The 18,916-nt window shown below is 35.1% G+C and overlaps 1 long non-coding RNA gene across 1 annotated transcript in view; it reads right to left on the bottom strand.

Moving 5' to 3' along the window:
• Window positions 1-6,583: 6,583 nt before the first annotated feature.
• LOC136830814 (uncharacterized) overlaps window positions 6,584-18,916 on the bottom strand; it is a 252,854-nt gene continuing 240,521 nt past the window's right edge. The window contains exon 3 of the long non-coding RNA XR_010850754.1: window positions 6,584-7,363. This is a non-coding gene — a long non-coding RNA (uncharacterized lncRNA). The remainder of the gene's footprint in view (window positions 7,364-18,916) is intronic.

The raw sequence follows: 18,916 nt of genomic DNA, 5'->3' as shown, positions 1-18,916 counted from the left end.
TTAAATTTAACAGACAGTTAGCAGGGTCTAGCACCCCCTTTTTATAATACCTTGCCTAATTGATTGGTTTATCTGTTAAACCAATTTTTGACAGGTGTCTCAATTAGCTGCTTACACCATATAATTAATCTTCTCAAACCCTGGATTGTGCCATAACCTCAATATCACGGCCTTCCAGTCTACGGATTCAATTCTAATGCAAGTGGGAACACTGAAGTACCCTCTTATTTCCTTTCTTTTTAGCTTTCATCAATTTCCATTTATGAATTTCTAAGTTTTAACACGTGATTACAAAAACCTATCATCTGCTTACATATGATTCAGCTCTACGCTTCCTTTTTTCGTATATGGACATTTTTATTAAGTGGACGATTCCTCGGTAATTTAATGAACCGCTGACTTGCTCGGTAAGAATGTGTTTTACGAGAACCCCAATTTTAGATGATACACATTAGCAGTTTATTTTTAAAAATTCTTGGGGAACGCCCAAAATAGTCAACTGATCAATGTAAAAATAGGCGCTACGGAATGAGTTACGCAGATTTACTTTTGTGGCTGATATGGAAGACTGGGCATGCAATTACGTCCTACATGCCGGAGTTAAGTAGATTTAATGGGTTACAAATGACGTCATGCCCACCTTTAAAATTACTGGAAGGCTTGGCAACCCAGGCACGTAAGTACTGTGTTGCTAACGCCTACCGAGAGGGAGAATAATGATCCACGCAAAATATATCTACCATACGAGCACGAATGGTGTGGTTATATTCTTGAGAAAATTAGTAGCAAAATAGAATACCCTAATCAGTTTAGCAGAAAGTCCTATTTGTCTCCTTGACAGACTAGGCGAAATACTCAAAATTCGTGGCTCTGGGATCTCTGAATACTACGTTGGGAATAAAGCAGTGACTCGATTCCTTTCCCCCATTTTAATTTCCAACAAGGTCCAGTGGAGTGCAACCTAATGAACAAATTTAATATTAACGATGGCATCACATAAATTATGGTAATCGGCGCCAGTATAACATTAATTTTCTAAAATGACTTACATGTATTGAGAAGAAAATCTTGATAAAAATATCTCATTTAATCCACAGGGGTCCAACACAACCACTAAGTACTACAGAATATGACAAACCAGCAGAAGAAAACCATCCATATGGAACAAGCCCAAAGGGGCCACTGACTTGAAATTCTAGCTACCAAAGAATATGGTGTTCATTAGGAATAATTAAAAGGAAGTAACGTAAAATACAGAAATAATAGACCCCACTTATAAAAAAAAACAATATAAACAGATAAATAGAAAAAAAAATATTAAAATACAAGAAGAATAGTAATAGGGCAGTAATGCATCGCATTTTGGCTTGACCTTCCAAAGTTCCACGGTGTGAGGAATAAAGGACCTCTGGAACTGAAAAGTTCGACAGCGAGGCGCATTTACTACATACTGGTGCTGCCGTTCAGCGAATCTGGCTGCTCCCTGCAGATAGAGGGAATCAGAGATCAACTGTGAATGTGAAAGATCTCTGTTGGAATACAACTTATGAAAAAGTGACACACAAGGGATCATCCGTCGATGGTTGAAGTCATAACTGCTACTATTTGGAAACAGAAATCTACCACCACGAACCCCTCTAAAAGAGATATCTCTGGTAGAAGCAGACATCCACACCGGAGAACAGTATTCTAATACAGGACCTAAATGACCTAAAACAGGTTGCATTGATTTTATCACTGTTATAAATAAGGCCTTACGAACAATACCTAACTTTCGTGCGGCATTTGCTGAAACTTTCATTAGATGTTTCTCAAAAGTTAGATGTGAGTCAGAAGTTACACCTAGAATAGTTAAAGCTTCAGACTCATTCAGTAAAGTACCTGACGATGGGGTGGGAAATCTGTACGAGATCTGCTAATCAATAGTGTTTTCGTTTTACTGGAGTTCAGCCTCATATATACATACAGTATACATTATATATATATATCGCTCATATGCGAGAACAACGTCATAACTCAAAAAATGGGAAATTTGAGTTATGACAACCATAAGATTGCCCATTTTTGCTCTATAATGTGGTAAAAACGACATATCTCTATCTGCAAAACTCACCACTAGAGGGCAGTAAGTGTCACTATTGCCCTGGCCTAGGTGTTACGAATCCTTGGTGTCAACAATGTCATAATCTCAGTTCCTGTTTAACCGTTATAAGGGAAAGTGCTTTGTGTTGTCAAGAAAAACGTCATATTTTGGTATGGGTCAGTATTGGTGATATTTTGGGTGTTTAATAGTCTTAAAATGTTCATTGCAATAACGTTTTAATTCTAAATAGTACGTTGTTGATGCAAATATCAGATACTTACCTGTTTATTTTATTCAAAATGTGACGTTCTTGTAGCAAAGTAATGAGCTTTTCAATGTGTTATCTCAAATTATGTCAATATTTCTACAAACATTTTGCACAATGTAGATAAGCTCTGTCTTTGTATTCCATAATGTGTCGTTATTGCAGAAAAGTATGTGTGAGACCAAATATATTCATTGTTCATATTTTAACTTATGTCGCTATTTATACAAATGTAGATTATGACCACTGCACTTTATTATGGCATTTCATGTTTATGAACTTCTTTAGCATGTTTTGTTTAATTTTTTTTTTCAGTAAAATGCATAGCAGAGGTAAGGCATTGTTATCAATGGCATTAAACAAACTGCAAGATGAAAAGAAAGAAGCTCTTCCATCTAACGAAAGTACCTCAGCAGTAGGTTAGTTGTTTTCAGATTCAACCCTCGTCCACTCTTCCATGTGGGTTGGTTTGTACGCATTTACTTAGAGGTTAGGTTAGGTTAGGTTAGGTTAGTTATGGATTTACATATCCCTCCTCTTATGAGAGTTTTCTTTATTTCAATTTAATGTATCCTGTATGTGTCTCATAGATGTTTCACATTCAACTGGAACGTTGAAGATATAGGGAAAACTTGTTTTCATATTTCACAGCAATTTTTCTTATTCGCACATTTTACAATTTTCTAGGCCACATCCGTGAACCTTTGAAGAACAAGGAAATTGATTGTGGCGTTCGAGTGTGAAGGTAACGATTACATACAATCTTCATCCTCTACATCATCCTCGTCAAGTTCTTCATCTTCATCATCAAGTAGCTCTTCTATGTCTTCTGACAACGAACTAGATTCGGATGATTCTGTAGCAGATAAGCATTATATTCCAGACTATGAAGAAGATACAGACAGTGCTGATGATGACCAGCCCTCTGAAAATATTACCGTTGGTGCAGAAGTTGAAGTAGCAACAGTCATGAATGAGTCTCCAAACGTTGGTGCAGAAGTTGCTGCAGTCCTGGACGAGAATCCAAACGCAATTGGAGAGATCGGTATTCACGAAAATGTGCCGATATTGGTTAGTCCATCCAAAAAAGGATTAAAGAGAAAGGCGTGTCCTGAGAATTGGAGAAGGAATGTGCAAAAGCGACTACGCAATCAAGGGAAAGCTTATGAAATGAAGTCAAAGTTTAATAAGGAGCGAGAAGAACGGAAAATGAAACCGGCGTGTGATGAAAAGTGCCGACTGAAATGTTCCAATAAATTTACGGAAGAAGAGAGAAATTGGATTTTCACTTCATACTGGAATCTAAGTGATATAACAAAGCAGCGTGAATTTATTCGAAATTCTATTCAGGAAGTTCAAACAAGGTACAGATACATCAGAGTGGGTGGTACCAGACAACAAAGAAGACTCAATAATGCATTCTATCTACTTAGAAATTGTAATAGAATTAGGGTGTGCAAGGTTTTTTTTAAGAACACTCTTGACATAAACGATCGACCCATACGTACAGTTTTTTGGAAAAAAAGGACAAGGTAGCTGATGTAGTCATGGAAGAAGATCGAAGAGGAAAGCATGGCAATCATTGTACTGTCGATGAGCGGATCAGAGAGCAGATAACCAGCCATATTCAATCAATTCCTAAGGTAGAAAGTCATTATACCCGAGCAAATACAACAAGGACCTTCATTGATGGAAGCAAATCGATTGCTGAAATTCACAGAGACTATGTTGCCAATTGCAAAGAAGAAGGTCTACCTTTTGAAATTACACTCTCTTTCATCGCATTTTCACAAAAAGAGCATAACATATCGTTCTTTACACCAAAAAGGATCAGTGTGATACCTGCACATCCTATCATAATGCTGAAGAGATGTAGAAAGAACTGCTAAAGGAAAGCTATGAGAGTCATCAAAATGAGAAGGAACTATCAAGGAAGGAAAAGGCTATCGATAAAGCATCAGATTCTGTAGTGGCAGTGTACGACTTGCAGGCGGTCATGCAGCTCCCGAAAGGTGATGTAAGTGTGTTTTATTACAAATCAAAGTTGAACGCACTGAATTTTACGATCTATGACATCAAAACAAATAAATGCGACTGCTTTCTATGGGATGAGTCTAACGGTCATCGCGGAGTGAATGAGCTAGGAACTTGTGTGTTACAGTACATTAAAAGTATCACTGAATCAGGAAAGAAAGACATAATATTCTATTCCGACAATTGTGCTGGCCAGCAAAAGAACAAATTCATGCTAGCACTTTATTTGTATGCAGTAAAGGAATTGGATGTGAATTCTATTACTCATAAATATTTAGTTAAAGGTCACACACAGAACGAAGGGGATGCAGCTCATTCCCTGATTGAAAAGCAAAACAAAAGACTCCTCAAAAGCGGGCCTATTTATGTCCCCGAAACTTTTGCTACAGCTATTCGGACTGCAAAGAAACAAGGAGATCCTTTCAATGTCTTCCATTTAGGATTTGACGACTTCTATAACATAAAATCAATTGCTAATGACATTGGTCCCATGAACGTCAAGGATCTTAAGATAAGTGACATCAAAGTGCTGAAAGTCATCAAGGAATCACCGTCTACCGTTTTGTACAAGCATTCGTATGCAGATGAATTTAAGGAATGCACAGTACTCAAGCAGTGCAATAAGTCAAAGGATTTCAGACTGCTCCCGTGCTTCAAAGAAAAACCAGGGATACCACACAAGAAGAAAGTTGACCTAATGGAATTATGCAAGAAAAATCTAATTCCGAAGCATCACCATCAATTCTATGAAGGTCTCTAATCTGTTGGTGAAGTGTCACACACTTTATAATGTGCTTTATGTTATTCAGGAAATAAGACGGAAAGCTTATTTCTATTACTACAAGATTTGCTTTATTTTGATATGCAGTACTGATTCTATAATAAGAAAAAAAAGTTTCACTCGACATTAAAAGTTAGGTTTCAATTAATAAAATTTGCATAGACATAGTACATTTTTATTTACGTATTTGTTTAGGAATATTTTGCCTTTTAGTGAAAAGGCTTCTTATTATAGTGAATGTACTTTTATGATTTAATTCATAACTGTTTATTTTATTTCAGAGTATGGATGCCTGATAATAACAAAATTGGAATTTAATTTTGAGGTATCAAATGATTGCAATTACTTATATTACTTCTTTCTAATGATGTTTAGCGACATGATTCGCTAACTGTGATGCCATATTCATCTGTTCTATTCTGATAACCATAAATGACTGAAATAATATCTCTGTCAATTACTCCTATTTTTGTAGAAATATCGTCATAATTCTTCCTAGTACACGCTAAGGAGATCACATTTTGTGCAACAATGACATAAAACTGAATACTTTCGCAAAATTAACTATTGCATTGATACTATGAGCTCAATTTCGTGCACCTTCAGAAATATTATGAAGATGTGTTTTCTACGTTATATGAATTAAGCCAAAATGGCAGAAAGTCATTAGATATTTTTTATAAATTTTTAAATATTAAAATCATCTCTCCTGTAAAAGTGCCTTTTTTGAGTTATGACGTTGTTCTCGCATATGAGCGATATATATATATATATATATATATATATATATATATATATATATATATATATATATATATATATATATATATATATATATAATGTGTGTGTGTGTGTAAATTTCTTTTGCATCAACTCAAGACACTCAATCTGGCGGTTTCACAGGCCTTACTATGACCGACTGCCCTTTACCTAGAACTCCTAAAGGTTTACGGTATTTCCTAACAATTAAATTTACGGATGAGGTTTAAGGTATCAAAAGCAGATGACAGAGTTCCCCTTTGATTTTTTTTTTTTTTACTTCACACTCCTACAGCCTCATTTTATCTCAAGAGCAGTCGAACACTTGATACTCTGCACATCTCAAGTGCTGGTACAACACAGTTATTGAAATCTTCTGAAAGTGGTCATCAAAGAAATTCTAATCTATCTCAATTATGTCCAGAGCAACCTTCATTTTTCAACCGTCTACCTCTATCATCAGCGAAACTAATCGAAGTTTACAGCACTTTTCATAATCAATTTCTTTTGCAAGCATACATAACTGATCCAATTGCTATGATTTCCTGGCAAGAATTATGGAGTTTTTACCAAAGTTCTTTTTAAAACCCAATTTTTTTTTTTTTGGGTCTACTTAGTAGCTAGTAGCCATATACTATAAATAACAATAAAATAAAAAATCTAGAACCAGTTTGATGGTTTCGTCCTATTTCATTCTCGGATTGAGAACACTGAATTTTTCAACAGTTGACTTATTTAGAGTAAATGTAACTCTGACCTAACGAAAATGTAGCACACATGTTCAAGATTCATGTTTTTGTAAACTCCTGAAAAATGAACAATACTACATTTATTGTGCAAGTCACATGAAAGTACACAAAAGCGCACAAACAAACCGTCATTGAAAACATTCCATACTCTGTTAAAGGATATGCCAATTTGGGAAGACACTCGGTACAAAATGTACAATTACTGCAAAGCAACATAAAAACTTGCCATTCCAAGACGACAACTTCCTAACAACAAAAGCAACGCCTTACTAAAGACAATCGGAAGTGGGTGAAGTCGTCATAAGCACGGGAAAAACTGGACGTGCCGTAGGCCCCCCAGTGATGGGCAGTTCCCGACGCAACTTCCTGCCATTACCTAATAAGTCCCAATAAAAACTGGAAAACCTACGACTTCATTCATAAATTTTTTATAGTCTTATCCTTGGTATCTCTCTCTCTCTCTCTCTCTCTCTCTCTCTCTCGGATTGGTGTATTCATTTCTAACCTACCACCTATGAAAAAGGATCTTTGTCCAAACAAAAATAACTGAAGTACTTCCAGATATTTACACTATCATCAAAAGAGAGCCAGTTAAAATTCCCTCACACGAATATCTACATACCTTATCTCACGCTTTATCTTCCAGTTCTTCCAAAAATTAAGAGTTTTATACGACTGGTGTCGTTGCTTACCTGAAATATAAAAAAGGAATCACTGAAATTATTATTATCATTATTATTATTATTCAGAAGATGAAAACTATTAATATGGAACAAGCCAACAGGGACCACCGACTTGAAATTCAAGCTTCCAAAGAATATGGTGTTCACTAGGAAGAAGTAAGATGAGGTAGAGGCAAATGCAAAAGGAAGAGATCCCACTTACAAAAAAAGAAAAAATAAATTAATAAACTAATAAATAGATTAAAATGCATTAAAATACAAGAAGAATAGTATTAGGGTAGTAATGCATTGTATTTTCGCTTGAACTTCTGAAGTTCCAATTCACTACATCCTCTGGGAGTCTGTTCCACAGTCCAACGGTGTGAGGAATAAAGGACCTCTGGAATTGAGACGTTCGACAGTGAGGCACATTTACTACATATTGGTGCTGCTGTTCAGCGAATCTGGGTGCTCTCGGCAGGTAAATGGGATCTGGGATCAATTGTGAATGTGAAAGATCTCTGTTGAAATACAACTTATGAAAAAGTGACAAACAAGAGACCATCCGTTGATGGTCCAAGTCACAGCTGCTACTATTAGGAAACAGAAACCTACCATCACGAATCACTCTAAAAGAGATAAATCTCTGGCAGAAGCAGACATCCACACCGGAGGACAGTATTTTACTTTAATACAGGAAGCACAAATGACCTAAAACAGGTTGCACTGATTTTATCACTTGTTATTATTACGAACAACAGCTAACTATCGTGCGGCATTTGCTGAAACTTTCATCAGATGTTTCTCAAAAGTTACACCTAGAATAGTTAAAGCTTCAGACTCATTCAGCAAAGTTCCTTCCACCTGAAGGGGAGGATGAGGTGGGAAATCTATACGAGATCGGCAAACTAATAGTGTTGTTTTAATGGAGTTCAGCCGCATAACCCACCGACTACACCATTCACTGGTCCGGTCCATGTCCTGATTGAAGCTGAGGGCCGCTTGATTTCTCATAAGTGGAGACTGTACTACACCCACAAGTGTTTCATCATCGGCATACTGAACAATCTTGTTTTCCAGGCCAAAAAACATACCACTTGTATACAATAAAAATAACAGTGGACCAAGAACACTACCCTGTGGAACTCCAGACAAAATAGGTCTTGGTTCGCTAAAGATCCCATCCATAGCAACTCGCTGCTCCCTACCTATAAGGAAATCTTGAAGTAATCCTAAAACATATCCACTCACTCCGAGACTCTTAAGTTTATAAATAAGTGCCTTGTGGTTTACTAAATCGAATGCAGCACTAAAACCTATTTGAATTACTCTGCACTCAAACCTCTTACCAAGTTCCCTTGCAAATGGCATGCCAAGTCTAAAAGAGCATCGTAGGTACCTAAATGCTCCCTTTATGCATACTGACTATCAGCTAACACTCCTTTAGATTCCACATACTTATATAGTGGCTAAAATAAGTTTTTTCAGCAACTTTGGAGGGCACAGGGAGAATAGAGATTGGCCTGTAGTTACTGCAGTCTGCAGATGTGCCACTCTTCGGAACAGGCACTGTATTACTAAGCTTGAATTCATCCGCAAAGATATTATGTCGACATAAAAATCTATAGAATCTACTAATATCGGGAGACAACACACTAAAATCTTTTTAAAAAAACATAGGGAAGAAACATCAGGATCCATCCCAGCTATCAAGATAATCCAGAATTTTCTTAACATCCCTAGAGCAAAATGCAAATTTTGTAAGAATAGGTTAAGGATGTAAAGTATCAGGGAGAGGGACATCCTCAGCTGATTGCTCAGCTGCTAAAGCTCGATGAAGCAGTTCAACCTTTCCCTTAGGGCCAGTAAGCAATCTGCCATTATCTATTAGTAGTTGTGGAATGGAAGACGAGCCTGATCCAAAGAGAGATGATGACAATTTGGTCCACTATAGATGAGGCTGAGTAATTCCTTTAAATTTCTCTCTTCAAAGCATTTTTGTAAATGACACAACTCAAAGTACCAGTAGATAAAAAGGTGCCGATGTATTATTCTTACGATTGGAAATAATGTTCGTCTCAAAAATTGTATACAATGTACGAAACCTGACTAACTGACTTATATAAACTGGGATCGCACTAACTATGGTCACCGGCAGATTGTGATAAAAAAACTTTAAACTTATACAGAATCCCAACCAGACTGTATTTCAAAGCATTTCCTTACACAGTCTACAAAAGACAGCATTCTTTATAATCTAACTTCTTGTCTGCTGTTATAATGTACGTAAGGTAATAGCAGTTTTGGAATTTTCATTTTCATGCAAATCTCGGATTAATATTTTACACTACGACCGCCTATTACCGACAGAAAATATACGGGCAATGGATATACTACAATACTGAGAAAAATTTTTTTCCTAGGGAGCAAAGTTCTTGAATTATACATATTGCAAGCTATCCTTCTTCTTCGCCTTTCTCTGCTGCACAAGCATAGGTTATCTTTACTTGCAATGTATACATAATTTTTATCATAAAGTTTCAGTATACCTAAAACTCTCTCTCTCTCTCTCTCTCTCTCTCTCTCTCTCTCTCTCTCTCTCTCTCTCTCTCTCTCTCTCTCTCTCTCTCTCTCTCCTTCCTTTCGAGTTCAAGAAAAAATTTACTATAATTAATATTTGCATAAATAAAATAAAAATGGAAGGCCCTTGCACTGGCACTTCATGTAAATGGAGAACAAGCCTGGAGTTTCTAAGAATCAAATTCTCATTTCTCTCGATTCCGTGACATTTAAAAGATATATACCATAAAATACATTGTGCTTAATACCAGGACGTATTTCCGAATTCTGTGATGTACCACAAACTGCATTCTACTTCATGATCAATAGGTGAGGTACATAACAAGAGGCAAGTTAATCTGTTAAGGCACATTACACTTTACTGTCACGCCAACTGAAGGGGGAAAGGCTACATTACTGGGGAGGCAAGAAAAAAAAAAAAAGAGACAAGTGATAAATCAGGAGGGTAGAAAATGGATAAAAAAAATCAGAGGCAAGAGTCGATTTCAAGGGTAAAAATGAGGGAGGCAGACCATGAAGATGAAAAAGGGGGGGAGGGAGAGACAGAAGTGGCAAAAAGAAGAGAAGGAAAAAGCAGGAAAAAGAATCAGCCACTTCATCTGGCGGGAGGTAATTAGGACAAAGAATGCAAACGATGGAGGTGCTTATTTTGCGAAGTTTCTGTCACATCGCAAAATGAAGGAGATGACGGATGGTGGCGCAGCACAGCAGCAGCATCAAGATGGAAAAACACTCCATCATGATGAGGTATTCTAATTATTACAGTAAGTCTTGATTATAGGCACTGGGGCTATTTAGCCAGGAATAAGAAATCAATGCATCAATGTAATTACGTAGCCCAGGGACTGGGTATACACAAGCGAATATGTACCAGGGGCAGATGCTCGGCGGTGATACCCGAGGTATATATCCTATAATGCTAGCTCTTTCCCTTCAACTGCAGCCCCAAGACACGTTGCAGCCTTTGAAAAAGCATCTGGGCATGAGTCAACGCCGCCCGCATCGAGGTGTGCCACAGGTTTTGCGCGCTGGGGCCATCCATTTCTCCTCGGGAGAACCACTCTCGCCTCATGCCCTTATTTATAAACCCTGTGACTTATGTTCCGATGTTATCACAAATGATAAACATTGATCGGCTCAGGTACTCAATCCCTAAATAAAATAAATTTAAATGCCGAGATATGAGAATTATAATTCCTGAATAACTTTCGCATACAGTGAGAAAAAAAACCACTCCGACGTATATACTGCACAGAAGGAATGCTCAATATTATTACACTGCTGGAAATATTGTAATCTCCTGCTATAACTTGGAATGTCTGGCAAGAAAACGGAAGCCACGAAAGATAATCCCGATGAAGTAAACATTAATAAGAAATAGTATTATTAAAATGATTTACTTACGTCTGAGCTCTCTTTGCTAGATGGAGGAAAATTGGAATAAATTTGCGGACATCCATTAGATAACGCGTTTACGAATGAAGAAAAAAAATGCATATACAAAAAATCAAGCTACTCCGCCAGATGCATAAAAATCATGTAAGTAATTCTTATTAAATAAGTAAATAACATATTTTTGTTGGAAAACGTGACACACACAAAGACATATGTATTTGTGTATGTACATCATATATATATATATATATATATATATATATATATATATATATATATATATATATATATATATATATATATGTGTGTGTGTATATATATATATGTATATGTATATTATATATGTGTGTGTATGTATATATATATATATATATATATATATATATATATATATATATATATAAATATATATATAGTTTATAAATAAAACCTTCCAGCATCTCTGGTCATAGAGGTCAGTTGTCGGAGTAAACCCAATACTTCCAATCATGAACAAAACCAGGTTCATGTAACCCCAAGAAATGTTCATCTCAACAGTATGACATCCATAGAGGGATATTTTTTTGTTGTTATTAATGCGAGTACAAGCTGCCTGCAGTTGCAATCTAGCTAGGATGAATAGCGAAATTTAATTGAGGGGGCGCAATTTTCAACGGATAATTACGGAATCCAATCTCGTGGCCACGGTAAATATGATGACTTCATACCGATTCCTAACCAAATTGATTTAGCAGTTCCCGGATGGTTGCATAATAATATTCATGAATAAATACATCGGGAGGCTGGACAAATTTGCAGTATTAATACCTAATCGCTCGGTCACTGTAGTATCCGAAATTACTTTAATAATTAGATCCGCTTATTACGAACGGAACGCTAAAATAATTATATTAAAACATGCCCACACGCTGACATGGGTCTCCTTCCCTGCACAACCAAAAATATGCGCTTCGGGGTGGGGAGTACGTTCTCTGTGTTTGCGAGGGGCATGGAGGAACCATACTATCTCTTACCAAAATCCTTCGAAACCCACAATTTTGACTCTCTCTCTCTCTCTCTCCCTCTCTCTCTCTTTTTATACAAACACACACAAATATATATATATATATATATATATATATATATATATATATATATATATATATATATATATATATATATATATATATATATATATATATATATATATAATATATATATATATATATATATATATATATATATATATATATATATATATATATTTATGTATATATATAAACACACACACATACAATCTATTGATGAGGCCTACATAATTTGCATAAAAAATTTAAACGCAATACTGAAAAACATTCATAATTAGTCCTAACTCAACTGATACTTTGACATAACTATGGATAATCCAGCTCAGTGAAGAAAAAAGATGACAATCTGAATGCATGTATTAACTTCAGGAAAGATGGTCCAAAGCTGAGGGTTCTGAAGACCTTTCTTTTCATTTAAGAAAAAAAGTGATAAAATAAAAAAATAAAAAAAAAACTCCTCTCTTCAAACATTACGTCTTCGTCTCTCCTCACGAGGGACTATGAAACCTGATGAATTAAACTGAACAATCAAGGACAACAAACAGGCCTTTTGGGCAGTATGTTTTCCCGATTCTGAATACTGGGCACAGAAGGGTAACTAATGATTAAAGCGAAATATATTATGGTTTGGAACTGATAGTCTATAACCAGTAAATGGTATTTGTCAAAGGAAACTGCTCCTCTCAGCAAGCGTGACAAAACGCAAATGTTTGAAGACTTGAATATCAAGCTTCATATAATTTTTTGTTGTTGTCCAAGTGATTCAGTTACATTACGAACTACACACCTGCTGTATATGTCTGAATGAGAATATAAGTTCTTTATAATTATGTACATCCAGAAAATAACGATATGAGAAGCTATAAACCATCGCAAAACCACAAGGCATCAGTTAAAAGTTTTCTAAAGAACAGTACTAAACTTTGTCTTTCATAGAAGAAATTTCTCACTGCGTCCATTCGTTTGCAAATAAAAAAAAACATATGCGTTCATTAAAATATCCATTTTAAGTTTATACTTATGCATTATTTAATACAAATATATAGTACTGAGCACAAACACACAACTAGATGAATTAGCCTAACATATGAATATTAGCTTTAGACACTGCAACAAGATTATGTTGTACCGATTTACATAGTCAATTTTTTTTTAATGAAACTACAGCAAGGTTATCAGACCACTACTGTAAGGGTTCTTGCATATCACCAACAGGTAATTTTCACCCTTTTCTTTTCATGCACGTTTCAGAAATTAGGAACTTGTGTTATTTTCGCAAATCTTGGGATAAATATATTCCTGTTGACGTGTAAGTTTTCTAATATTTGTTTACCTTTTTTTATTGTTTTTTCACACATACAACATTTTGGTAGCACTATTTCACAAATAAATCATAATTAACAAAACCATTTATTCATGAATATCTTAATATACTTCAAATAGCAGATGTGCACTGTTCTCGAAGTCATAATTATAAAACAAGGGCAAGACAACAGACTATGTTTAATTACCTTACAACCTAGCGGCTGACAAAACAGAAAAGGGACGGTTTATTTTGTACCACCTGATCCAGAGACTTTTGGAAAAATTACATTCGGCTTTTGTGAGTTACATCACTCTCACATGACGGTCCACTCCGCATTCTCCAACCACTTTATCCCCTCATAACAACATGTTATAAATATATTTCGATGAGTACTTAGATTATGTCCGGGATGAAAACTGAAGATTATCTATATCTATCTATCTGTCTATCTAAAATACACACACACACACACACACACACACACACACACATATATATATATATATATATATATATATATATATATATATATATATATATATATATATATATATATATATATATATATATATATATATATAGAATCTACTAAATATCACCTTTACCAGATACATATGTATGTATATATAATAGCCACACCTCGAGAATTAAGTTTAAGAGGCATTGTGGCTATTACAATTATATATATATATATATATATATATATATATATATATATATATATATATATATATATATATGTGTGTGTGACTTTATCACATCACCGTGATTCATATACAATCAGTAATCTACAAACGTCCTTTAATATCAATTCGCTCTACTTCGAAAATAATATATTTTCATATATGTTACCGAAGGGGAATTTTTTAGTTGATAATAAGTTCGTCGTCCCGTGGGCTCGAACCAACGAAGGACAAGAACTCAGGACTACAGTGGACGCCGTGTGGATTAAGGCGTCCACCGTAGTCCTGAGTTCTTGACCTTCGTTGGATTAAGGCGTCCACTGTAGTCCTGAGTTCTTGTCCTTCGTTGGATTAAGGCGTCCACTGTAGTCCTGAGTTCTTGTCCTTCGTTGGTTCGAGCCCACGGGACGACGAACTTATTATCAACTAAAAAATTCCCCTTCGGTAACATATATGAAAATATATTATTTCCGAGGTAGAGCGAATTGGATATTAAAGGACGTTTGCAGCTTACTGATTATATATATATATATATATATATATATATATATATATATATATATATATATATATATATATATATATATATATATATATATATATATATATATATATATATATAAATATTATTGCGGATGTTGCTTAATTTTCCATGCGAGGATTGAGGTAAGTCTCGTATGTTTATAAATAAAGCCCTCACATAAAATGCGCATATACTGCACATTATGAATACGATGCACAAATAGTTTTGTCACATGTGCACACCTGACTGTTGCACGGGTACAAAAACATACTCCCAAAGTGAATTTCTTGTGAGCGCATCTTTCTGGCCAGGATTCAAAACTGTGCAATTTGGGTTGGATCCAGGGTAACGGTCAACTTATCCATTCCGCCATCAAGAGAAGAGACATGTCGAATTCAGATTCTTCAATTTAAATCAAAACCAGCCCATATCTCTCTCTCTCTCTCTCTCTCTCTCTCTTTTTTATATATATATATATATATATATATATATATATATATATATATATAGAGATATAGAGAGAGAGAGAGAGAGAGAGAGAGAGAGAGAGAGAGAGAGAGAGAGAGAGAGATCTGATTTCGATTTAAATTGAAGAATCTGAATTCGACAGGAATACATACAGCAGAGCCGAAATCAATATGTCTCTTCTCATGATAGCGGAATGGATAGGTTGACGGTTACCCTGGATCCAACCCAAAATGCACAGTTTTGAATCCTAGCCGGGAGGATGCGCTCACATGAAATTCACTTTGAGTGTACGTTATCCGAAAGGTCTAGTGAAATCGACACTTGGAGTTTAATATTTGTACCCGTAAACCGGCAAGTGAGCATATGTGATAAAACTATCTGTGCATCATATTCATAATGTACAGTATATATCCGCAGTTTCATCTGCGGGCTCCATTTATAAACATTCGAGACTTATCTCATTCTCACAAGGAAAATTAAGGAACATCCGCAATTATCAGCTGCTTGGTCCTCGCTAGTTTCATTATAACGAACAATATGAAGATGTGATGGCGTTCATATTCTGCAAAGAAATTGCTTTCGATGAAGAAAAAAATTCAATTACAATCCTCTGAATTATTAGGCGCAACCTTCAATCTATTAACGAAAGCAGAATAAATTGATAATTGGGATGGAAATTGAAACAGATAGGCAAAAACGGCATACTAATCCAATTTAATTGGAGAGTAATCTGCTCAAATTTGTTATTACACTCCTCATAATCAGAGGGACAAGGCTTTCATTGCGAGTTATTAATACATAAATGACTTTTCAACACAAAATCATTACCTGCACAACATGAAAAACTCGTGAACTTAAAAATCTTGATTCTCAGTTTATCTGGTATATTGAGAAATGAAAGAAAGGGAGAATGATAATGTGTATGTATATATATATATATATATATATATATATATATATATATATATATATATATATATATATATATATATATATATATATATATATATATATATATATATATATGTGTGTGTGTGTGTGTGTGTGTGTCTGTATGTACTACTTCTGTAGCATAATTTGGAACTAAATTTTTAAAAATATGAGCACGAAAAATGAAATGGAGTTAAAACAATCACTCTCGTAACATTATTTTCTAATGATTTTTCAAAGAAAAAACTATCATAATACAACGAGAGAGAGAGAGAGAGAGAGAGAGAGAGAGAGAGAGAGAGAGAGAGAGAGAGAGAGAGAGAGAGATAACATTTTGTTGTAAAATAAAAATATAAACAAATAAATAAACTAACAAAAAAGGGTCTACTGAAGAAATCGACTGCGGGGTCATTGGTTAACAATGTGTAATTAGGACTGACTACTTAATTCATCGTGTAACTGAAAAATGTTATTGGTTAATTCTTCCAAAAGGCCAAATATAAAAATGCATTATATTATGGAATACACATCTTCCCATTAAATCTTGTTTATGGTTCAAAGTATGCAGAGATGTATGCGTGCACATTAATTTTTAGGGTAGACCATTAAACCTTCTGAAGGGTCAACAGAAAGATCAAATTCTAATTCTTACTTATGTAAAAGCCAAGTTGCGACGTCCATAGGCAAAACACATGTCAACCAGTAAGTAATAATAAAGGATCTCCTCAAGATAATATAAACATTGGTACAAATTGTTTTAATAATTCATGTACAAAAAAATAAACGACAGCAGTTCCACGCAAAACCCTCGCCATCAGATAACTGAAGTTTCTCTCCAAAGGAGAAATTGTTTCTGCAAGATGTGATACTATAGCAACTTTACTGTACCCCATCCATATTTTCTTTGGAAGCTTGAATTTCAAGTCAGTGGGCTTGTTCCAAATGAATAGGGTTCATCTTCTGGACAATAATAATAATAATAATAATAATAATAATAATAATAATAATAATAATAATAATAATAATAATAATAATAATAATAACCGAAAAAATCATCATCATCATCATCATTAAAGGAACCGAAAGAGGCCTGATGGTTCGGTACCGTAAACAAGCATTTATTTATTTATTTTTTTGTTTCAGGGAAAAACAGATTATGCTTTTATACTACTTAATACTATACTATCCTTTTCGTAAATATGTTTATCAATCTGAACGGTTTGCTTTGTAGGACTACTTGCCAGCTTTCCACTGAATTAAAAAAAAACACTATCCTACAAGCTATAGGCTAATAATGAACAATTCATTCCAAGAATATGTTTTATACAATATAAACGTGCTTCTATTGCACTGACATAAATTTGTGTAATCTGAAGGCAACTTGCTGTACTTTAATATGTCAAATAAAAACTAAAATCAAGTTCGATCTGAGTAACATAATATTTCTAGATATTTCACAGTAATATAATGTCTAAGGTAAGACACTGAAAAGTCAGTCAGAATTAACATAATTTCAATGGCTTTTCTCCGCATATTACCCTAAGGAATAACCAGATAAAAAAATATATATATATACATTTTGCACACTGCGAGCATTTCAGATAGTTTTCGGCCTCACCCCGAAGACAGTGTTAATCCAAAAACTTTTTGGTGTGACTGCACACTAAAACCCTATGTAATTGTACAAAAGAATTCAATAGTCAACCATTGTTACGTTGCAGGTGAGCTCCTGTTAAACTCACTATATGCAAGAAAAATCTTCAAATAGACACACAAACACAAAAGCTGTCAAGTGATTAACTACCCGCAAAAAAAAAAGGATAACTTTCTAAGGAAATCTCATTCTATTTATTCTACCATCAAGTAGGCGGCTGCAACATTCAAGCAGGGATAGGGACAGTAGAAAAACCCGGATAGGACGTCCAAAAAACATCTACCACATCCAAAGACCTTGCCACATCCAACAAGCGGATATTGTTCGCAGCATAATTTTGGATGGCAGTCGCTGACTGGCTCACAAGGAGCAGAGACCACGGGCATTAGTGCTAGGAAAGTGCAAAAGAATTTGAACATCTTTGGGATGAATAACCAAGAGGGTTTCCCAACTGTTCCAGAATATTTCTTAAGTGGATTAGTGGATTAGACAGGAGCTCAGTACTTTGAACCGAACCAATAATTCAAACCTGGTTCAGCCAACATCACTGTTCTCAAAAAATTCCAAGCAAGTGGCGTCTTGGCGGCCTCTGTGTTCTGGGATTCTGAGGGTGTTATCATCAAAGGCTTCAAAGAAAAGGAGCAATCAATGAGTTTTATGCGTCAAACCCGAGACGCGTAACAGAAGTAATCAGGAATGAACACAACTAAAGCTGAGAGCAGGTGTGTCGCTCTTTTCGGACAATTCCTTTGTTGACTAAGCAGGTGGTAATTTCTGAAACGGCCAACCATGGCTTCGATGTGTTGTCTCACGCCTTTCACTCACCTGTCCAGGCTCTGCCTGACTTGTACATTTTTCTTAAACTATACCTCGCCTGTGTATTACTTTTTTTTTTGTCGCATCAATAATGATATTATCCAATCTGCAGAAGAATGCTTGGAGTACAAGGATACCAAAGGATTGAAATATGAGAGATA

This window comes from Macrobrachium rosenbergii, chromosome 47 (genome assembly GCF_040412425.1).
Source record: "Macrobrachium rosenbergii isolate ZJJX-2024 chromosome 47, ASM4041242v1, whole genome shotgun sequence".
NCBI lineage: Eukaryota > Metazoa > Arthropoda > Malacostraca > Decapoda > Palaemonidae > Macrobrachium > Macrobrachium rosenbergii.
The sequence above is the reverse complement of the archived record's forward strand: the minus strand, read 5'-3'. Positions and strand labels throughout refer to the sequence as shown.